Source organism: Vigna unguiculata, chromosome 11 (assembly GCF_037176805.1).
Source record: "Vigna unguiculata cultivar grain cowpea cultivar isolate G323 ecotype 2 chromosome 11, ASM3717680v1, whole genome shotgun sequence".
NCBI classification, from domain to species: Eukaryota; Viridiplantae; Streptophyta; class Magnoliopsida; order Fabales; family Fabaceae; genus Vigna; species Vigna unguiculata.
This window is the reverse complement of record NC_140802.1, coordinates 9,619,706-9,640,409: the sequence shown is the minus strand read 5'-3', so window position 1 is coordinate 9,640,409 and position 20,704 is coordinate 9,619,706.

The window sequence follows — 20,704 nt, the reverse complement described above, 5'->3', positions numbered from 1 at the left end:
TATTTATTTTTTATTGTAAGTAATTAAAGAAAATCTAGAAAATAAAAATCACAACTACATGCCTTACTTCAGCAATCCAACGTAAATGCCATACTTCATCAAACGAAAACGTGAAAAGAAGAGAAACAAACTAAAGGATTTGCATGGGCCCCACCAGAAAGAAGATAGAGAAAAGATAAAGAGAAAAAATGATTTTAAAACCAACCCCACTGAAACTCAGCCAACCAAGTTCAAACTAGCAACCTTGCACAAATACCAGACTATGCTAATCACCAGGCCACACACTTTCTCATTATATTACATGCACCGCTGGTTTTTAAATCGATATATTTGTAAGACCCGGGAAAATTATTAATTAATTAATTAATAAATGTGAGTAGAAAGAGCCTTTATGGCATTTATTATTGGTTGATGTGACGTGGAAAAGTACTAGCTCAAGTGGTTGAGAGTACTTTGATTGTGTGAGAGGACTTGGGTTCGAGTTCTAAGTATGCCAATTATGTGTTGTTGTTTTATTATTAATTTTAATAATATGTATGAGTATGGAATTGATGATGTGAACTATTTTTGATTGGAGGGTATAACCAAATGTGAATTGGCATAGTGGTTGTGCTTTGGCCTTATGAGTGGAAGGTCATGGGTTCAAACCTTGGTGGGCAAAGAATAAGCTTTATTTTTGCTAACTATTAGTTGTGGTATGAATATGAAGGGGTAAAGAAAACCTAGCAGAAGGGTAACCATTAGGTGCTGAAAAATCTTTGAATTAAGTGACTTGAATAGCTATTAAGCCCAGAGAGAATAGGGTTTTTGCAGCTTGGTTATTTTGCCTATAGAGAGGAGAACGAAATTTTGGAGAGTGAGAGGGGAATTTGAGTGTTGAGAGGCTGATTGGGAGGAGGTCTGAATTCCCAACTTTAATCCAATAATCCAGGTTAGGGGTGCTGAATTATGTCCAATTTATCTAGGTTGTAGTTTTGCGTTTTACTCTCAATTGGGATTTTATGTTTTGTGGTTTTTGGTATAAAGTATACTGCAAATGAGAATTTGGAAGAGAATGTGGGTGTCAAGTCTTTTGGGTATGAAATAAGCAATGTGATGAGGGTTTCGGGTACTGTTATTGAATCATGGTTATTCTTATGCGTTTTGGGGATTTAAACTTGTGTAAAATGTGTTTTAGAGTTTGATTGATGGTACATATTGAATGAAACATGAAGGTATTGTAAATTGGTATTGGTTTTGTGTTTCTGGTGCGTTAGCAGTGGCGAAACTCTGCAAGTTTCGCCCAAGCGACCCCTTCTCGCCTAGGCGAGAGTTGCAAGGTCTTGTGTTGGGTGCGGGTTCGCCTATCTCGCCTAGGCGACCCAGTATTAGAGTTAAGCGACCTGCTTCTCGCTCAGGCGAGAGCTGCTCGCCTAAGCGAGGTTGTGATGAAGTTGCGCGTGTTGAGCACGACTTCTCGTCCAGGCGAGGAGTTTATGGATTTTGAGCGAATCAGGGTCTCGCCCAGGCGAGATGACCTCGCTTAAGCGAGATGTCGTGGTCATGTGTGGTGTTTTGCTTGTATTTTAGCCCAGGCGAGATGGAAATGGGTGTTTGGGCGAGAGACAATCTCGCCTAAGCGAGATAACTTGCTGTTGTTGCTGATTTAAACTCGCTCGGGCGAGGTGGATTAGCTTGAGCGAGGCTGAGGGTCTAGCTTGGGCGAGAGGTCCCTAGCTTAAGCGAGTTTATGCGAGTTTCTATGTTTCTATGTGCTTGTGAGTGTGTTTTGGTTGTTTATACCCAGTTTAGGTTGTATATGCATGTGGTGTGATGTTTGGGCTTGAAGGACTAAGTCCAATAGGGGTCTGGGATGTGCTTGGTGGTTGGACACATGATGGGCATGGAACTGGTTGAGTTCCCGTCGGCTACAAATGGGCGAGGAGTCCTTAGTATGGTGATTGCATGTGTCGGGCGCACGATGGGCAAGGAACTGTTATGTTCCCGTCAGCTACTATTGGGCGAGGAGTCCATAGTATGATGATTGCATGCGTGCCAGGGTCCAAGTGTGAGACTTGGATGTTTTACTACATACGAGAGTCTGTAGGGCAGGACTATGAGCGGGATAGGCTCATAGGGTTGGACCACAAATGAGTTAGTTTCGTGGGAGCACAGGAAAGTCCCAAGACCTAGTTCATGCATATGACTCACGAAGGACTATGAGGTCATGGTTGGATGATTTGGAAATTATGAATTTAGTTATGTTATTTTGGGTTGGGAAACATATTTATATCCATGTTTTGTTTATATATGTTGTGCATAGCTCACCCTTTCTCTGTGTGTGTGGCGATGATCGGATAACTTGTTATCCGGGAGCAGATGATGTGACAGGTGGGCCAGGAAATGCTTAGACTCGGAGCGAGGGCTAGCATGGGATACTTAGTAGATACATATGTTATATGTTTATTATTTTATCTTTGAGAATATTATGTAAACCTGGCATGAGCCATTGACTTTTTTTTCAGTTTTATGAATTATGGACTCCTGGTTTTTATGACTTTATATATATTAAAGTTTTAAAATTTCCGTGTTTTGGGAAATAGTTCATATTAAATGCGACACTTATTGTATTTTGAATTTTATTTATTAAATATCAGTAATATTCCTTAGGGATGTTACAATATCCACATTAAATATAACATTAATAATTAAAACCACTACATGAAGATGACCCAATTCAAACCCGTATACCTGCACACACAAATTCATAACGCTAGCCACTGAACTAGACAAATTCTCGTATAACGCACACCTATTGTTTATATACATATATAATTTACATTCCATAATTAAGTAAATAATCAAAATAATTAAACAACACTTAATTTAAATCAATCATTTAATTATTTCATCATATATCAAAATTAAATAATATACTTAATCTAAATAAATCTACAATCTCCAACAAGCCATCAATTTTTCTATGTGTTTCCCTTTTTTTTCTAACTTTTTCATGGGGTCTTACATTCTCCCCAACTTCAAAAATTTTCGTCCTCAAAAATTGTCTACTCAGTGAGTAAAACATCATGTATACCTAAAAATATAGATACCTAAAATTTTGCACACTCACATGAAAAAGTCTCATACCAAATCAATTTGTACATAAACATTCACTACAAATATAAAATAAAACCTCATTTCTTAAAAAAAATATTCTTACCCAAGAAAACAAAAATCCTCCATAAATTAACGTAAGTAAAATATTATTCATAAAATAAAAATAATCTAACATACAACCTTTCTTTTCTTTCCACACATAGCTTTGTACCTTATGCATTTTCACAATATTTTTAAATAAAAGTATAATTCTTAATAAAAAAAATTATTCAAAATCCATACCATTATTAAACTTTATCAAAACAAAACAACCACCAAATAATTATATAACAACATGAAATATTTTACATACCTTTAACACAAATAATCTCATAGAGAAAAACAACCATATTGTGATATCATGCAACATTATATTACCCACACATAAAACTCACCTCGCATGAACCCAACATATGCATCACTCATAAAAGATCACAACTAGAAACATGTTCCCAAAACCAAAACATGCAATCAACAACATATTACCACCAAGTAATTTCTAACAGTATGTCATTCTCTCATAACCAACCACTCTACCTTTCATGCGCACCAACGCCTCATGGAGGGAACAAGCCACAACCATTACCTGCTCACCAAAATCCGGTAAGAGCACTACTTTCCTTAAGACTTACAAGCATCCACCCTTGCTTGCTTACCAAAACCCAGCAAGAGCACAACCTTTACCTGCTCACCAAAACCCGATAAGAGCGCTGCTTTTCCTAAGACCCACAAGCAACAACCCTTGTCTGCTCACAAAAATTCGACAAGAGCACTGTTACTAAGCTTAAGTCAAAGTCCTACAATGGAACAAAATCCCTTTGACCCAACTCACCAAAGACTTAAAGGTAAAAGAACCATCATGGCTTTACATTCATTAGAGAATTCATATTGTCCCATCACATATATACACACATTAAGTATAACATGCTTCATTAACATAGCACTCACTAAACATAGCATCTCACCCAAGCATGCATCACACTAACATTACCAATCATACCTTACATACCGTGTAAATATCACCAAACACTTACAACAAGTCAAACTAGAGGAAACCATCCAAAAAAAAACCCTCAATCAAGTATAAATCACAACATTGTTCAGAGTCACACAACATCAACTAGACGAGCTTACTTCCCACAATCCCAAAGTTTTTTCAAAAACCAGGCTCTAATACCAAAATGTAAAACCCTAATTTTAGGATGTCACAGAACGTTAGAAAACTTTCACATTTAGTGGAAATAGAAATAACATTGAAAATGTACTAATAAAAACTTTTAATTTAATTTAAAATTACATAGTTCACACCGTCACTTTGTCAAAACCTTCCAATAACATTTGCGACCAAAAGAAAATTACATAATTTCTAGTATCTGATTTAAAACACAACTAAATATATTACAAAAACTCTCGAGTCCACCCTAGCCTCTCGTCAATCTACTCCATGCCAAGATTATCTGCAATATCATCTACTCCCGTATAACACACATGTTATACGATCATTGCATATACAAAAGACACACAAACAAATAAATAGGGGTAAGCTAACCATAAACAATGATATTCATAAAAGAAACTTATAAATAAAACATGTCCAATAATACTCCACGTCGTATTCAAGTAACACTTAAGCATTATGATCACAATCAATCCTTGGTTTGAACACACAAACCCCAAAATCCAACCAATCATACCAAACCAAACATAGCATCACATTCATCTAAAATCTTCAAACATAGTGATCATAATCAAACTTTGGTTTTTCGCAGCCTCTCACCCAGAACAACATCTAGTTTCCTAGAATAGATGGTTCGATGTGTCCCACTATCGCAGCCAGACTGTCTCCCTTATTCCTCAAGGAATCATGAGTAAAAACGTTGATGCATCGCACATCGGGCACTATACTCGTAACGAGCCGAAATAAGGTGAAACATCGTTCTCCTCCCCACTGCTTCACACAGGCGAGATGGTACAACACTCAAACAAATCCTCTACCACTGCTTCACACAGGTGAAGAGGACCCCTTTCCACTGCTTCACACATGTGAAAGAGTCACCATTAGGTTCCTAGGTACGGAAAACATCATACAACACTCAATTTCAACAAGAGCTTTTAAGCAAGGCAAACAATCTCAACATGCAACACATCAGAGTTAGAGATTGCCAAAAAATACACTCTATCACATCATGCATGGGAAATAAAGTTCCATAACATAAACCCATCAACTTATCAAATAATACATTCATACAATGAACGCAACGAGTGGTCTTCAACCCCAACAAAACAACAAACAGTTAAAGCACGAAGCCACCATTTTACTTATACAACCATGCAACTAGAATATTACATATAACCAAGTAAAAGATATAACATTGACATTGCAACTATGGCTATATAACTCACATTCAATAAAATAACCATCATATTATATAAATCAAAAAGTAACGCCAAACCACACTCTCATCTCTTCAATGGTCACCAACACATTGAAATATAACACAATTAATAAAATCAAATAAAAAGCATCAAACCAAAAGTATGAGAATTTAAAGAGAACCAAAAGTTGTCATACATGATTTTGAACATGCAATATGAATTCATAAAATCCCCAAGTGGGTCCCACGTATCCAAGAAAGTAAAGAAAATTATTAAGTGAATATGAGTCATGGTTGAAACATCAAAGTTGCAATAATTAGAACATTAATATAAGCACTTAGCTTTTACGTAAAGTCTACAAACATCAAGAATGGAAACAAAAGGCATGCATATATGGGCCCCTTGGTTTTATTCCAAGCACATGTGATAAGAAAGAAATAGAAATGTGGTATGAAGTATGAATGAAACTAAAAGTTATGACCATCTAAAATAGCATCATGCATTTACGTAAATTCTACAACCAAAAACCTCACAAAGAAGTAAACGTAAGTTTATACGTGGGTTCCATAAAAAATGCCATGCTAAAACTTTAATGTGATTGATAAAGTGAACTTGAAGAAAATAAAAAGAAAACAAAACCTTCACCTACATATTTTCAAGAAAGGTACGCATGCCGAAAAATAAGAAATATAATCCACAAAATATATGCATTACATATGAAAGATAGTAGAAAGGGAAGAAACAAAAATAATTAAAGAACCCATGCATGAGAAGGAAAAAAAACACCTACAGCGTGAATTTGCAAGAACAACCGATCTTTTTCCTCTTCATTTGCAATAACAGAGACTTCATGGATAAAAAAAATGAGAAGCGAAAACATACCCATCCCTTCACGTGACAACAAAGTAAACCCCAACACCCCAAGTACACTATGTCTTTCTACAAGACATTCAAACTCATGAAATAGGAAGCCACTGAACCCCAAAACCTCATGTTGACCTGCACACATGACAAAAACCAAAACTACACCCAACTAATACGAAAAGCCTGCACCTAAAACATGTCTACTAGAACCCATCTTTTCATGATATTAAAATAGCATAACAGTTAAGAACACACACTACCCCACAGGTATGGGTTCAAAAGAAAACAACAACCAAACAAGGCAAAACCATCAAATTTTCATGCAAAAAAACAAGCCATTTATGAAAATTTAAAAGACAAGGTTGGCTTCTGTAAGACCTGTAAAATTTAATTAATTAAATAAATAATTAATTAATAAATGCGGTTAGTAGGAGCCTTTACAACATTTAATTCGATCATGTATGATGTGGAAAAGTACTAGCTCAAGTGGTTTAGAGTACTTTATTTTGTGAGAGGACTTGGGTTCAAGTCTTATGTATGCCATTTATGTGCTATTTATTTTATAATTACTTTTAATAATTATGTGTGATCAGGTTGAGTGGTAATATAATTATATAATTATAAGAATTATCATGAAACGTGAATTGGTTGAATGGTTGCTCATTGAGTTTAACATTGGCATGGTTATGGGTTCGAACTTTGGTGGAACCAAATTAAACTTTCTTTTTGCCAAAATTTCCTTTCGCATGAAAGTGAAAGGGCAAGGAAGCCTTGGCAGCCAAGGGGGCTGGAAAACCATCATATAAGGGCCATGGAATGACAATTAAACCCAATGTAATGATAATTTTCGTTTTAGGTCATTACACCACCATTAAGGCTTAGTAATTAACCAATTAAGGGCATTATGAGAAGGAAGAAAGGGTTCCTGAAGCTACCAAAACGTGAGGGTTGTAGAGAGTGTGTTTGAGTGCGTGCAAGGAGAGAAAAGTGAGGGTGAGAAGGTGTCTTGAAGGAGGAACCAAGATCTAAGGCCTATTAGGATCAAGGACTCAAAACTTTGCACACTTTTGGAGCAAGGAATCCAGGTTAGGGGAGCTATAACTCATTAGTCTTGCGTTTTAAATTTAATTGCTTTATGAATGGCATATATATGTATGAATAATGGTTGTCGCAATTGAAATTCTAAGTTTCTAGAAATTACCAAAAACCACCTGGCGGGCATTCAAAGTCGTCAAGTGACTCATACTAATTTTGAGCATTTCCTGGGTTCCTGCAAGGAACCGCTTGGCGGTATGCTAGGAGCCGGCTGACAACGTGTTACTTATCACCCAGTTCTGGGTTTCTCTGATGAAGGGCCTGGTAGTAGTGACTAACCCACTAGGCGACGCGAGCATCGTTGCTCGATTTTGATGAAATTGGGGTTCTGGGTTAAGTTGATTAAGGAAAACAACCTCTTTAAACGTTAATTGATTAGTGGATGTTCGTGTAAGTGGAATTACATGGGATTGGAGATGAAAGTCGATAAAATTGCTATGAACTTTAGTTAGAGTTGAAATCTTTGGGGTTGAATGTTACGAGAGTAATTGGGGTTTGAACTTATTCAGAAAATTGATAATGGATGCGTTGAGGATACGAATCATTATAATTAGAAGTTGGATTTTGTGAGAATTGATGGAAATTCGCATGCCAGGGGAAACTGGGAAAAATTGAGGTTCGCAGGCGCAAGGGAAGAGCTGTTGGATTCCTAGAACTGTAGGAACTGCCTAGCGGCAGGCTCTTGATTCTGGGCGCTAGGCGCCACCATTTTTTTAGTTGGTGCAGTTTTCAAAACACTGCATTTCCCGGTTCATTAACCATCCGAATTAGGTGAAATTTTAACAGGTGGTCCATAACATGTAATTCTTCACTTTGAACGGTGGAGATTTATTTGGAGGTCAGTAGCTAAAGATATACGTTACCCAATATTGCTGATTTTGGAGTCTTTAAAATACATGAATAAGCTCTTGATAATTTTAAGTAACTTCTAATGAAGCATGATTGGGTTATGTGGTAAGTCTATATCAATTTGAATGTTCCTTTGGGTTAGTCACATGTGGAGAATTTGTTATTGGTGAATGCATGTGTGTCAATATTAATTTGCATTGGTGCATAGGATCATGTGCTTAAATTGTTAGAGTGTTGTTGCTTATATTTGTTTGAGCATGCGTTATTCATAAGTTAGAATTGAATGCTAGCTTGGATTTAAAGGGGGAATATATATATATATATATATATATATATATATATATATATATATGAAATGTGAATGGATTAATTTTACTTTGTTCTAGGTGCTTAAAAACTAGTACTACGCAAGTACTGGTGTAGCGCTAGGTAGTGGTGTTTGACCACTAGGCGATACCTACAAACCCAGTAGAGAACTGAAGCATGTAGCGCTTGGCGATAAGGGTTGTCCCGCCAGGCGGTCTGGAAGCCTTTTGTGCCTGACGACTCGTGTAGAGTGCTAGGCAATTTTTTTTTCAGGAAGCAGACATTATGTTTTGCTTGCTTTCGATGTGTATGGTCTGTGAGGCTTTGGGAGATATCTCAAGGGTCAGATGCTGGAGTATTCCTGGAGTTCTGGCTCAGGATGGAGGGTAATACAATGATTCTTTGAGTTTTGGCTCGAAATAGCGAGTGTTTCCGCATGTATTCTACAAGTGGTGGCTTGTATATTGGACAACAACAATAGCTTGAGATTATCAACCAAAGACGTGGAACATGGATTACATGGTGGTGGCCATGTGTGATGAGACCAAAGGATGGAGTTCCTTTAATGTGTGTGTTTTGTTATATAAATTGTTGCATATGTTTATATTCCTTTAGCTCACCCTATTTGCTTGTGTTTGGCGATGATCGTGTACGCGGTACACGGGTGCAGATGAAGTTGCAGGTGATTCTGGTGGAGAGTAGATCTAGAGTGTGGGCTAGTTGGGAAACTTTGTGGCAGCGTTTCATCATTTTTATGAGTTTTAAGGATTTCTTGTAATCATTAGAATTATAGAACTTGGCTTTATAATGAGACTGATTTTGATATTGTATTGTGTTTATAAAAAATGGATTTGAGTCGGTTTTATCGGTGTAATAAAGTTTTAAATTCCCATGGTTTTTGGGAAAATGATTTATAATAAATGAAGTATTAATATTACATTTTTATTTTATTATTTAAAATCTGTAATATCCGGGCGAAGTGTTACAGCTTCCCCTACCTTGTACAACAACCACTTCACTAAACGTTCCTCCCGCTGCCTCTTTCTTCACTCCGACGGTTATCTCTTAGTCTTTTAACCCCTCTTTTCCTTTATCTTAAAAACCCTAAAATATTCTCTCTTCCCTTAAAACCCTACCTTTTAATTTATAATTCTTTCATCCTAATCTTTTCTGCTAATATTCTATAATCAAATTTGCCAATTAAGATTCTAAAATAAAGCAACCCCAATATGTTCGTTATTTATTTTTTATTATAAGTAATTAAAGAAAATCTAGAAAATAAAAATCACAACTACATGCCTTACTGCAACAATCCAACGTAAATGCCATACTGCAACAAACGAAAACGTGGAAAGAAGAGAAAAAAAACTAAAGGATTTGCGTGGGTCCTACTAGAAAGAAGAGAGAGAAAAGATAAAGAGAAAAAAAATGATTTTAAAACCAACACCACCAGGCTACACACTTTCTCATTATATTAGATGCACCGCTGGTTTTTAAACCCATATATCTACATTAAATATAACATTAATAATTAAAAGCACTACATGAAGACGATCCAATTCAAACCCATATTCCTGCACACACAAATTCATAGCGCTAGCCACTGAACTAGATGGATTCTCGTGAAATAACGCACACCTATTGTTTATATACATATATAATTTACATTCCATAATTAAGTAAACAATCAAAATAATTAAACAACACTTAATTTAAATCAATAATTTAATTATTTCATCATATATCAAAATTAAATAAAATACTTAATCTAAATAAATTTACAATCTCCAACAAGCCATCAATTTTTCTATGTGTTTCCCTTTTTTTTCTAACTTCTTCCTGGGTCTTACAGGATATGTCTGTGTTGTTGGACGAGGTGTCGGCATCAAGCAATTCTTTGGTACTGCTCCTCGACGGGTTACTTTAGCACAACTTAGTGAATATGATAAGAAATTACTAAGAAATGAGTTTAAACAAGATTTGTTCCCGGAATTGAGAAATGAGTTATTGTCAGAAAATAAAGCAGAGTTAGCATCCTTAGGATTGTCTATTCAAGCTCCACACACAATGGCTTCCCCGATTATTGCTAGCACAAAGGGAAGTTGTCCTCTTCCTGAAGAATCAGAGGATGATGTTGATGTTCCTACTGATTGTGAACTATATGTTGATGACCCCCTCGACATTTGGTAGCCTTAGGTAATCTTATTCCTATCATATAATTTTTCTTTATATTTTGTTTATTATCATCAATTTTTTGTCTTAGGTAAAATATATAATTTGGGAAAGACCATCTACCACCAGACTATTGAAAATGATATGATGCAAGTGGTGGTTGTAGATGTTAAAGATTCTTCTACCCTTGTCTTGTACCCACTGAGGAGGTTGAAACAGTGGGACAAGCTCTAGGGAATTTTATCATTTGGCCAGCCAGATTGGCAAAACCAATTTTAGTAAGTGTTGGTTTTCATATTTGCTTTATTTTTGTAAGTATTTGTTGTAATTGGACGGATATATTATTCTACTAATTTTATTTAAATTTAGGAGGGTTCTAAGAATGCAAACATTGTTACATCTCCACAACCACTATTGTCTCCTCTGCAACAACTCAGTGCAGCGGTAGTGACAATGGGGAATGAAACTATCCAGTTAGATATGCCTCCTGAATTGACAAACAAGACTGGTGCCACCCCTTTTTTGTATGTCATAAGGATATTTGTGAAATTGTGATTGGTAATGATGTCCTATCCGCAACAGTTATACAAGTTTGGAATTTGTAAGTAAGCCTTCATTAATCATAAAAATAGTTTAATATTGTATTCAATAATTTATTCTAACTTTATTTGCTGATATTGCAGGTATTTGCATCACCTATGCATCGAGAAGAAGAATGCTAATATTTTTGGATTTCTTGACCCTATTATCATTTAGAGTGTAGGAAATAGATCATAAGAGGTGCAAAAAGACTTAACAAAGATATTTGGAAAAGTTGGCAAAGAGGTGTATTTAGCACCTTACTTGCATAAGTAAGTACACAATTATAGAATTATAGGTAACTAATTTAGAACTTATTTTTTTATTAATATTATTCCAACTTGTAGGGGTCTTTGGTAGTTGCTAGTCATTCTTCCTAATCATTCTCTTAAATTTCTCTTGTGTTCGTTGCATAAGAAAGCTAACACATTGTCCATCAAAAATATATTAGAGGCGTAAGTTTTTTATTCTATTTTATTTCCTTCCAATATGATTAATATGATTTAATGAATGTTTACTTTTTGCAGGCCTTTGGAAGCTCATTCAAGGTTGCAGGGTGTTCCATCTGTATCTAGGAAGAAGATGCAAATAATTGCACCTAACGTAATTTATATGTCTGACTACCATTTAAGTTCTAATATAAAACATATTATAATTATTTGTATTTGATTTACACTGTCGACGTCAATTGGGGAGCTATGAGTGTGGGTATTACGTCATGAAACACATGCACACGATTATATGTACAAACATTACTAACTCATGGAATACGATAACAAGAAACTGACTAAATACTTATGTAATTTTTAGTTACAATATTGTTTAACTTCATTACTCTTTTTGTAGATATTTAATGATTTCATCCTCATTGGAAGGTAGAGAGGTGGAAGAAATTAGAACCAAGTGGGCTTCCTTTCTTTTGAGTGTTGCTGATAACTTGTAGAAAGCTTAGTTTTATAATACTTACAATCTTTTTGAGAGTATTTGTAAAATTTGTCAAGGTTGTAGGTTTATTATATACAATTTTAATTTTTGAGTTTGTTATACAACTTAACTGTATGGAATTGGTTTGGTTTGGAATTGTTTGGTCTAGTGATATGAAAGTTATTTGCAGGTGAATTGAATGGAAAGAAAAATGGTAAAATAGAAAAAATCATAAGAAAACAAATTTGACTTACTATGACGTAGTTTGCACTGCCTATCATAGTAATTTGGACTTATTATGACGTACTTTGCATTACCTGTCATAGTAAGTTGGACTTACTATGATAGGTTTTACAAAAAATTGTTATAGTAAGTTCGCTAATTGTCCTAGTATCATCAACTTGTATGGTGGTAAGTTAGACTTATTATGATTGTTAATCAAACACTTATCATAGTAAGTCTGACTTACTATGACAGGTTTCTGCAGCGTCATAAAAAGCACGCATTTTCTATGACTCTTGAAACTATGACACCAGAATACCTGTCATAGTAAGCTCATTTTACCTATCATTATAAGCCCATTTTCCAATAGTGAGTGATGGGTCAACACAAGTCAACTCCCATAGTGACCCATAGGTGGCGCCTATTTAAGTGACTTGTAGTCAACATCCACCTAGATCACCTTAGAAGACAAGCTAAGGGCATGTTGGTCTTCGTCCTTTGCGAGATTAGTGGCCATGTGCCCTCCTCCTAATGGAGAGGATTCCCTCTTAGTAGTAGCCATATGTCCTTCTACTAATGGAGAAGATTTTTCCATAGTAGTGACCAAATGTCCTTTTCCTAATGGAGAGGACTTTAGCCTTGTTACCCAAGTTAGCAAAGTTGAGATTTTTAGGGTTTTGATTCTCCTTTTTGGAGACACTTTTAGGGTTACCATAGGCTATAAAGATAGGTGTCTCCCCATGTAAATCACCTTTGATTTAAGTCAAATTATGCTACCAATTTTGTACCATACTACTCAACATAGGTCACCAAGGCTAGAACACCTCTTCTAGGTTTCCTCTAGCCATCTTTCCTTAAGAGTTTGTTGGTATCGCGCAGCGGAATGTTTAAGCGTTTGGACAAAAACCAAGAGGGCGAGTGAATTGGTTTAAGTAATAAAATTTTTCCAAAATTTATCGATTAAATCAAATAGTAATTTCTCTAAACACAATAATAGATGAAATAAAGAGATAGAGAAGAAGATTGAACACAAGTATTTATACTGGTTTGGATCAAAAGACCCTACGTCCAGTTGTTAATCTCTCAAAAACGAGATTAATTAAATCACTAAATAATAACAGATTACAATCAGATAGTAAGAGTTTAAGGAAAGAAAACACCTATCTTGAACACACAAGAGATGAACAACTTTCTCTGAATCACACAGAGAACTTTGACCTTAGCTTTCCTAGCAGCAACATCACTCAATCTCCTAGAACACTTCTCAGGAAAAGTTATCGCTCTACCCACACTAGGTTTTTCAAAGCTTCTATTGAGAACACTCAGAGAACTCTCTTGCAGTCACAGCACTAGCACTCTAGCTTCTAAAAAAGGTGAGTGAGAACTAACTCTAAGGTTCCTTAAATAGGGTTTCCAGAAATTAGGTCAAAAAGATGAACAGTCGCGCCCAACTGACCAAGATAATCGTTTATCACTAGTGATAATCGATTATTCCAGTGTGTTTTATGAAAAACAAATTTTTGAACAGATAATCGATTATCAAAGGTGATAATCGATTATTCCAGTGCTTTCTTGAAAAAAAATTGGTTCAGCTCAGGATAATCGATTATCCTAAGTGATAATCGATTATCACTTTGATTTTTCGAGAAATACCAGAATTTTCTTGCACAATATTGATTCTAACTAATCTAATTACACATTACAAGATATCTTTAAACACAAGAATATATATTCTTCATATTGACTTCCAGATGGCTCTCAGGCTTCTTTTATCATCATCAACATCTTGCTTCAGCATTTAGACTTGTATTGCTTTTGCCAACAATCTCCCCCTTTTTGATGATGATCAAAACAATATGTTTAAAGTATCTGCAATCAAAATATCTTACAACTATATTTGTTAGTAGCACTGTTTGGTTTAAACTTTTAAACTTTTTCTCCCCCTGTTTTGATCATATGAAAAAAAATTTAATAGAGAAGCTCCCCCTCAATTAGACAATTAAGAATAAAAATAAAAATACTCTTATTAAGAAATAATAAAACTGGAAAATAAATTACAATAGCAAATAAAAGATAATTATGATGTAGACCTCTAAAAGTCTTTACTCATGTCATCACCTTCACCATATTTATCAAACTTATGTTCTATATTAGAAATCCTAGAATCTAGTCCTCTAATTAAGCCAGTGACTTCTTCATGTCGGTGAGTGGAGAGAAGAAAGAATTCTTCAAGTCTCCAGTTTAGGTTTAAAATGTGATCCTCTAAAGAAGAGGATGAGCCACCAACACCACTTGATGATCCAATATTTGTGTCAACGGGAGGAATAGGAGCAGTGGGAGGATTCTCTTCTTCTCCATTGTCAGAGGGAGGCATATCATCCTTGTGAATGTAGGTATTCCAAAAAGGAATAAATTTCATCTGCTTCAAGGAGTTTTCCGCAATTTTGTTTGCCTCAGTGGTCTTATGAGATTGTTCATCAAAGACATTTACCCCTTTGTACTCACAAATACGAGAGATGAGTAAGGAATACGGGAGTGGATATTGAGGCAATCTCTTGGCTTTGAGCATGGTGTCAAGAATGATGCTTGGCCAATAGATAGGGATGTGGTTGAGCATGGCATAGATGATCATAAGATCTGCTTCACTGCACTGTGCGTGATTTGTACCACGTGGACATAAAATCCAAACAAGAAGATAGTGAAGTAGACGCTCATCTATTTTGAGAGGCCCTGCTAGCAATTGGCGGCCTATTTCTTGATCCTGTCGTCGCATAAAGGATCTATAAGCGAAAATTTTGTTGAACCCTTCAATGCCAGTAGTGAGGATTGGAGATGTGCCATCATGAATGGGAAATTGAGCAACATTTTCCCAAATATCATCATCTAGAATGATGTCAACACCTTTCACCTTTGTAAAACCCACTCCATCTCTGAATTTGTAATTGAAGTAGAAGGCTCGTACCAAATCGGGGTAGTATGTGCCTTGCATTTCTGTGAAGAATTTTACCCCTTGTTCAGCAATAAAAGCAGGAATTGTGAAATGGCGATTGACAAACCATTGAGACTAGATGAATTTCGGAGTGATAAGGGGCTTGTCTTTCCACAATGTGATGAATTCAGATCTTCTTTCTTCATCTGAAATCCATCCTTCAATGGAAGCAGTCCTGGGTGCAGTTGAGGGTTGAGAGGCACCAGATGCAATCCTTCTGCGGGTAGGAATCTTTCTACGTGAAGGTTCAGCCATTGTTGAGTTAAAGGAGAGAGAAGCTTTGAGAGTTTTGGAGAATTTTGAGAAAATGAGAGGTTCTTGAGTGTTGATGGTGAGAAAAGAGTGTTCTGGCGACCAAAATGTCTTGATATTTATAGAGAAGTGTCCCCAATGGTCATATACACGTGTTTTAATGCAAATCTAGCCGTTGCAACGGCTAGTTTTTGAATTTAGTTGGTCCAACGACGTGTAATAATTGATTATCAGAAGGTGATAATCGATTATTGGTTCATGAACTGGGCAAAATATGAATCTTGACGAGCTGATAATCGATTATCCTAAGTGATAAATGATTATTCCAGTGAGTTTTTGATTTTTGGCTCAAAATTAAGGATAATCAATTATTGCCCCAAATAATCGATTATTAGAGAATGTTTTTGAATTTTAAGGTTGAGAATTTACAGATAATCGATTATAGCCCCAAATAATCGATTACTCCATAATGTTTTGGGATTTTTTAAGAGTGTTTGATAATCGATTATTGACACTTATAATCGATTATTGATGCTATTTTTCGGATTTTTAAGGAATTTGAGTTTTTGGCAATTTAAGAGATCTCTAATATGCCTAAGTCTCTTCTTAGTTCATAAAATCTATCTTTAGCTAAAGGTTTGGTAAAGATATAAGCTAATTGATGCTTTGTATCTACGTATTCTATCTCACAATTCCCTTTATTAATGTGATCTCTTAGGAAATGATGCCTTATTTCAATGTGATTTGTCCTAGAGTGCATTATGGGATTTTTGGTTAAATTAATAGCACTGGTATTATCACATTTAAGAGGTATGTGATTTAGAAAGTGGTTATCGATTATCACTAGTGATAATTGATTATTCCAGTGTGTTTTATGAAAAACAAATTTTTGAACAAATAATCGATTATCAGAGGTGATAATCGATTATTCCAGTGCTTTCTTGAAAAAAAAATGGTTCAGCTCAGGATAATCGATTATCCTAAGTGATAATCGATTATCACTTTGATTTTTCGAGAAATACCAGAATTTTCTTGTACAATATTGATTCTAACTAATCTAATTACACTTTACAAGATATCTTTAAACACAACAATACATATTCTTCATATTGACTTCCAGATGGCTCTCAGGCTTCTTTTATCATCATCAAAATCTTGCTTCAGCATTTAGACTTGTATTGCTTTTGCCAACAGAGTTGGCCTAACCTCTCTTGAGAGCACCTAAACACCACCATAGTCTCCCTCATTGGTTGAGTCATATAGCTTGGAGGAGGAGTTACCATCTCACAACTTAAACACAAAAAATTGAGACACCTTCCTCCATTTCCATAATTTTTCGCACACCACTCTATCTTGGAATCTCTAACTTGGGTTGAGTCATACAACTTGGATGGAGTATACCATCAAAGTCAAGTATGTGATTAACATAATGTGACAAAAATGATATTTGAGATAACGTTTCAAACATTCATTTGATTCGTTGATACAGATCGTAAATCATATTGCATACGTAAGATTGTATAAATTATATAGATTAAGTATAGCTTTAAATCCTCATATGGTCTTCGTTTTCGTTTGAAAATCTCAATTAGGTCATTGATAAGTGTCAAGAATAAATAAATTTTCCATTTGAAATTGACACTTATCATGTATCAAATGGTGTTATGTGTGTACAAAACAAACCTCCTTAGCTTAAGATACAAAATGAGATATTGAGAAATAGACTTTTATGAATTATAATGATATTTTGCATCAGAATTGGAATGCATAGAAAAAGGCATTAAAATAGAGCTAAGTTGAGTAAAGTTGAAGGACTCATGATATGTACATGTTTTAACTCTTGTTATTAGTGAGTCTTGCTTGTCTTGAAACACAAAGTTCCTTCATAGCCTAGCCAAGTTACAAGTTCAAGAAAGACTTCAGTGATCCATGTTTATTATGTGTAGACAATGCTTTTAAATGAGGTACAAAATCAAGTGAAAGCTTGCAAGGTTGTTTGGAGTGTAAAGATACTTAAGTTGGGGAGTACATTCAGATTAAACCAGATCGAAAAACATGAGTGAAAATCCATGTTGGTTCCAAAACTATGAACTTCTATGAGTTAGTATTCGTTAAAAAATGGATGGATTCTTTTTTTGTTCCCTCTCTTGCTTTCAACGTGTTAAAAGTAGTTCTTTAACAACCCATGAAACTCATCATATTTCCTTTCTATCTTGTTCTGCTTTGCTTGAGGACAAGCAAAGAGCTAAAGTGTGGGGTGTAGCGATAAGTGTAAAAAATAAGTAAATTCTCCATTTGAAATTGACACTTATCATGTATCAAATGGTGTTATTTGTGTACAAAACAAACCTCCTTAGCTTAAGATACAAAATGACATATCAAGAAATAGAGTTTTATGAATTATAATGATATTTTGTTGTTTTGCAATAAAAATAAAAGAAAATATCAAGTATGTAGCTGAGGCACAGTTCTGGAGCTAATCCATGGAAGTAGAAAAGACAGGATAACTTCTTTGGACCTTCTGGCTAAGCACAAGAAATGCAACTGAGCCTCGTGAGAAAATCCTCTTTGCAAGGAAACCTGGAGCCCAAATCCATGAGGTTGAGCAACCAAGAAAACCCTTCTAAGAAGGAAAGGTCACGTGCTAAGCACCGGAACAATGGGCTAAGCTGAGAAGGAAACCCACTTGTGAAGTAACCCTTGTGGCTGAGCACAAAAAATTGGACTGAGCACCGCCCAAAAATTCCTATAAATAAAAAGCTTGGGTCCTCATTTCAAGCATTGAGTGAAGGCTCCATAAGGTAACAGTAGGATAGAATAGGTTTGTGAGGCACGAGGGAGATGCTCTTTGTGTAGATGTTGTTGGAATTGCATTATAATATTTTATGAGTAACTGAACTCCCTCGTGTTCTGGTTTGATGTAACCTATTCTGATTTTATTCACTTCTACTTCTTGGGTATTTATCTTTGCTTTCATTCAATTGTTTGTGGTTTGATTTATGCTTAATGATGACTTGATCACTCATATTATTTCACGAGTTTGATTTGAGTTGGAAGATTGGTCTCAACTTGTGAGGATGAATTGATAACTCATCCTATTTCACTGGTTGGGATTGAATTGAAAGACTGATTTCAAACTAAGGTCCAATCAATCATCATACTTGTATTGGTACTGATTCAGTAGCCAAAGGGGATGCTGGAGGAGAGAGTCTTATACATTAAAGTAAGGATTCATTCTACCAGGAGTTGAGAAATCACATTGGGTTTGAAGTCCATAGGTTCCAGTGTATCAGGGATGAATCTAGATCTATATAGAAAGAGTACTCCTAGGACATTGAATGATTTGCAAAGTAAACAAGATGGTAGTGGTGTAGTAAAGAAGATGAGATGAAATTAATTCATAGCCTCTACTCCACTCAATCTATCTAATAACTCCTATCTATTTTTACTTGTACTTTCTATCACAAACATAAAACCTAGAAATCAAACTATCAATATACTTACTAAATCCCTGTGGATACGACGCTTGCTGATACTACTACGTACCAGTACACTTGCTGGGAAATGGTTTTTGAGAAACTGTCATTAGTCATCATATTTTTGTCTTAATTTGGTCCTCATTTTTTGAAATGTGCTACAATTTTGTGCTTTCCGTTAGTACAACACTAACGATGTTAATTAACGTGCTACGAGTTAGCTCCAATTTTTTTTTATTTTTTCTAAATTTTAAAAATAAAAGAAAATCATCACATGTCAAATGAAGGGTCCTACCATGTGGCAGAGGTAATATGATGTGGTAGTGGTAGTTCCATATGTCACTAAAAAATCTCAATTTAGTTCTTGTATTTGTTACTTTGTCTCAATTCAACACCATTTTTTTTTAACTGGAACAATTTCACACCTCTTCAAAATAAGACCAAATTTATTAAAATTGACATTTTCAACAAGATTAGGTCTATATAAATTTATATTTTACATTTTACTTTATTTAAATTTTGTTTTAAAATTTTAAATAAATATATTTATTTTAAATTTTTATAAAGCTCTAACATTTGTATATAAATTATTGATATATAAGCATTTGAAACAAAATTTAAATAAAATTCAATTTAACATATAAATTCAAATAAACTTAATCTTGTTAAAAATATCAATTTTAATAAAAATATCTTTGTCACATTTATATAAAATTTAAATTTGGTCTCAAGTTGGAGAATGATGAAATTGCTCAAGTTAAAAAAAGGGAACTAAATTGAGACAAAATAACAAATACACAGACTAAATTGAGATTTTTCATATGACATTTGTCGCAACCGTGACACGTGAAATTGTCACGTCACATCGCCTCTGTTACATGACAAGACCCCTCATTTGATACATGCCATTTTTTTAAGTTTAAAAGAAATTAAAAAATTGAAAAGAAAATACAAGTATTGATACGTTGCACATCGATCAAAGTCGTTGTTAGTACTATACTAGCGAAAATGACCAAATTGCAACACATTTTAAAAAATGAGAACTAAATTAAGGTTAAAAAAGATCCAATGATTTAATTTAGATTTTGACACAAAAATGAGGATCAACCGATGATTTAAACCTTTAATTTGAGAGGGCAAAAACCTAAAATATGCATTAGTAAAGATATTAAATAATTAACAAAAACTAAAATATAACAGGCATAATAAATATCAAATTTTAATTAATTTTGTCATTATCTAAAATATATGAAAACAAACACCTGTCTATTTTACAAGTTTTTTCGTAACTTTACCTTCTTTTAAATAGAACCCGTGATGAACTGAAACACTAAGCATTTACTGATGTAACCCTTTTCTCCAACCTCAGTTTTGTTTGAATTTCTAGAGATAAAAGTAATTTTCTCTTTCTTGCATATTTGAGTGTTGGATGGAGAGAATACTGTGCATGATTTGATTGATGTTG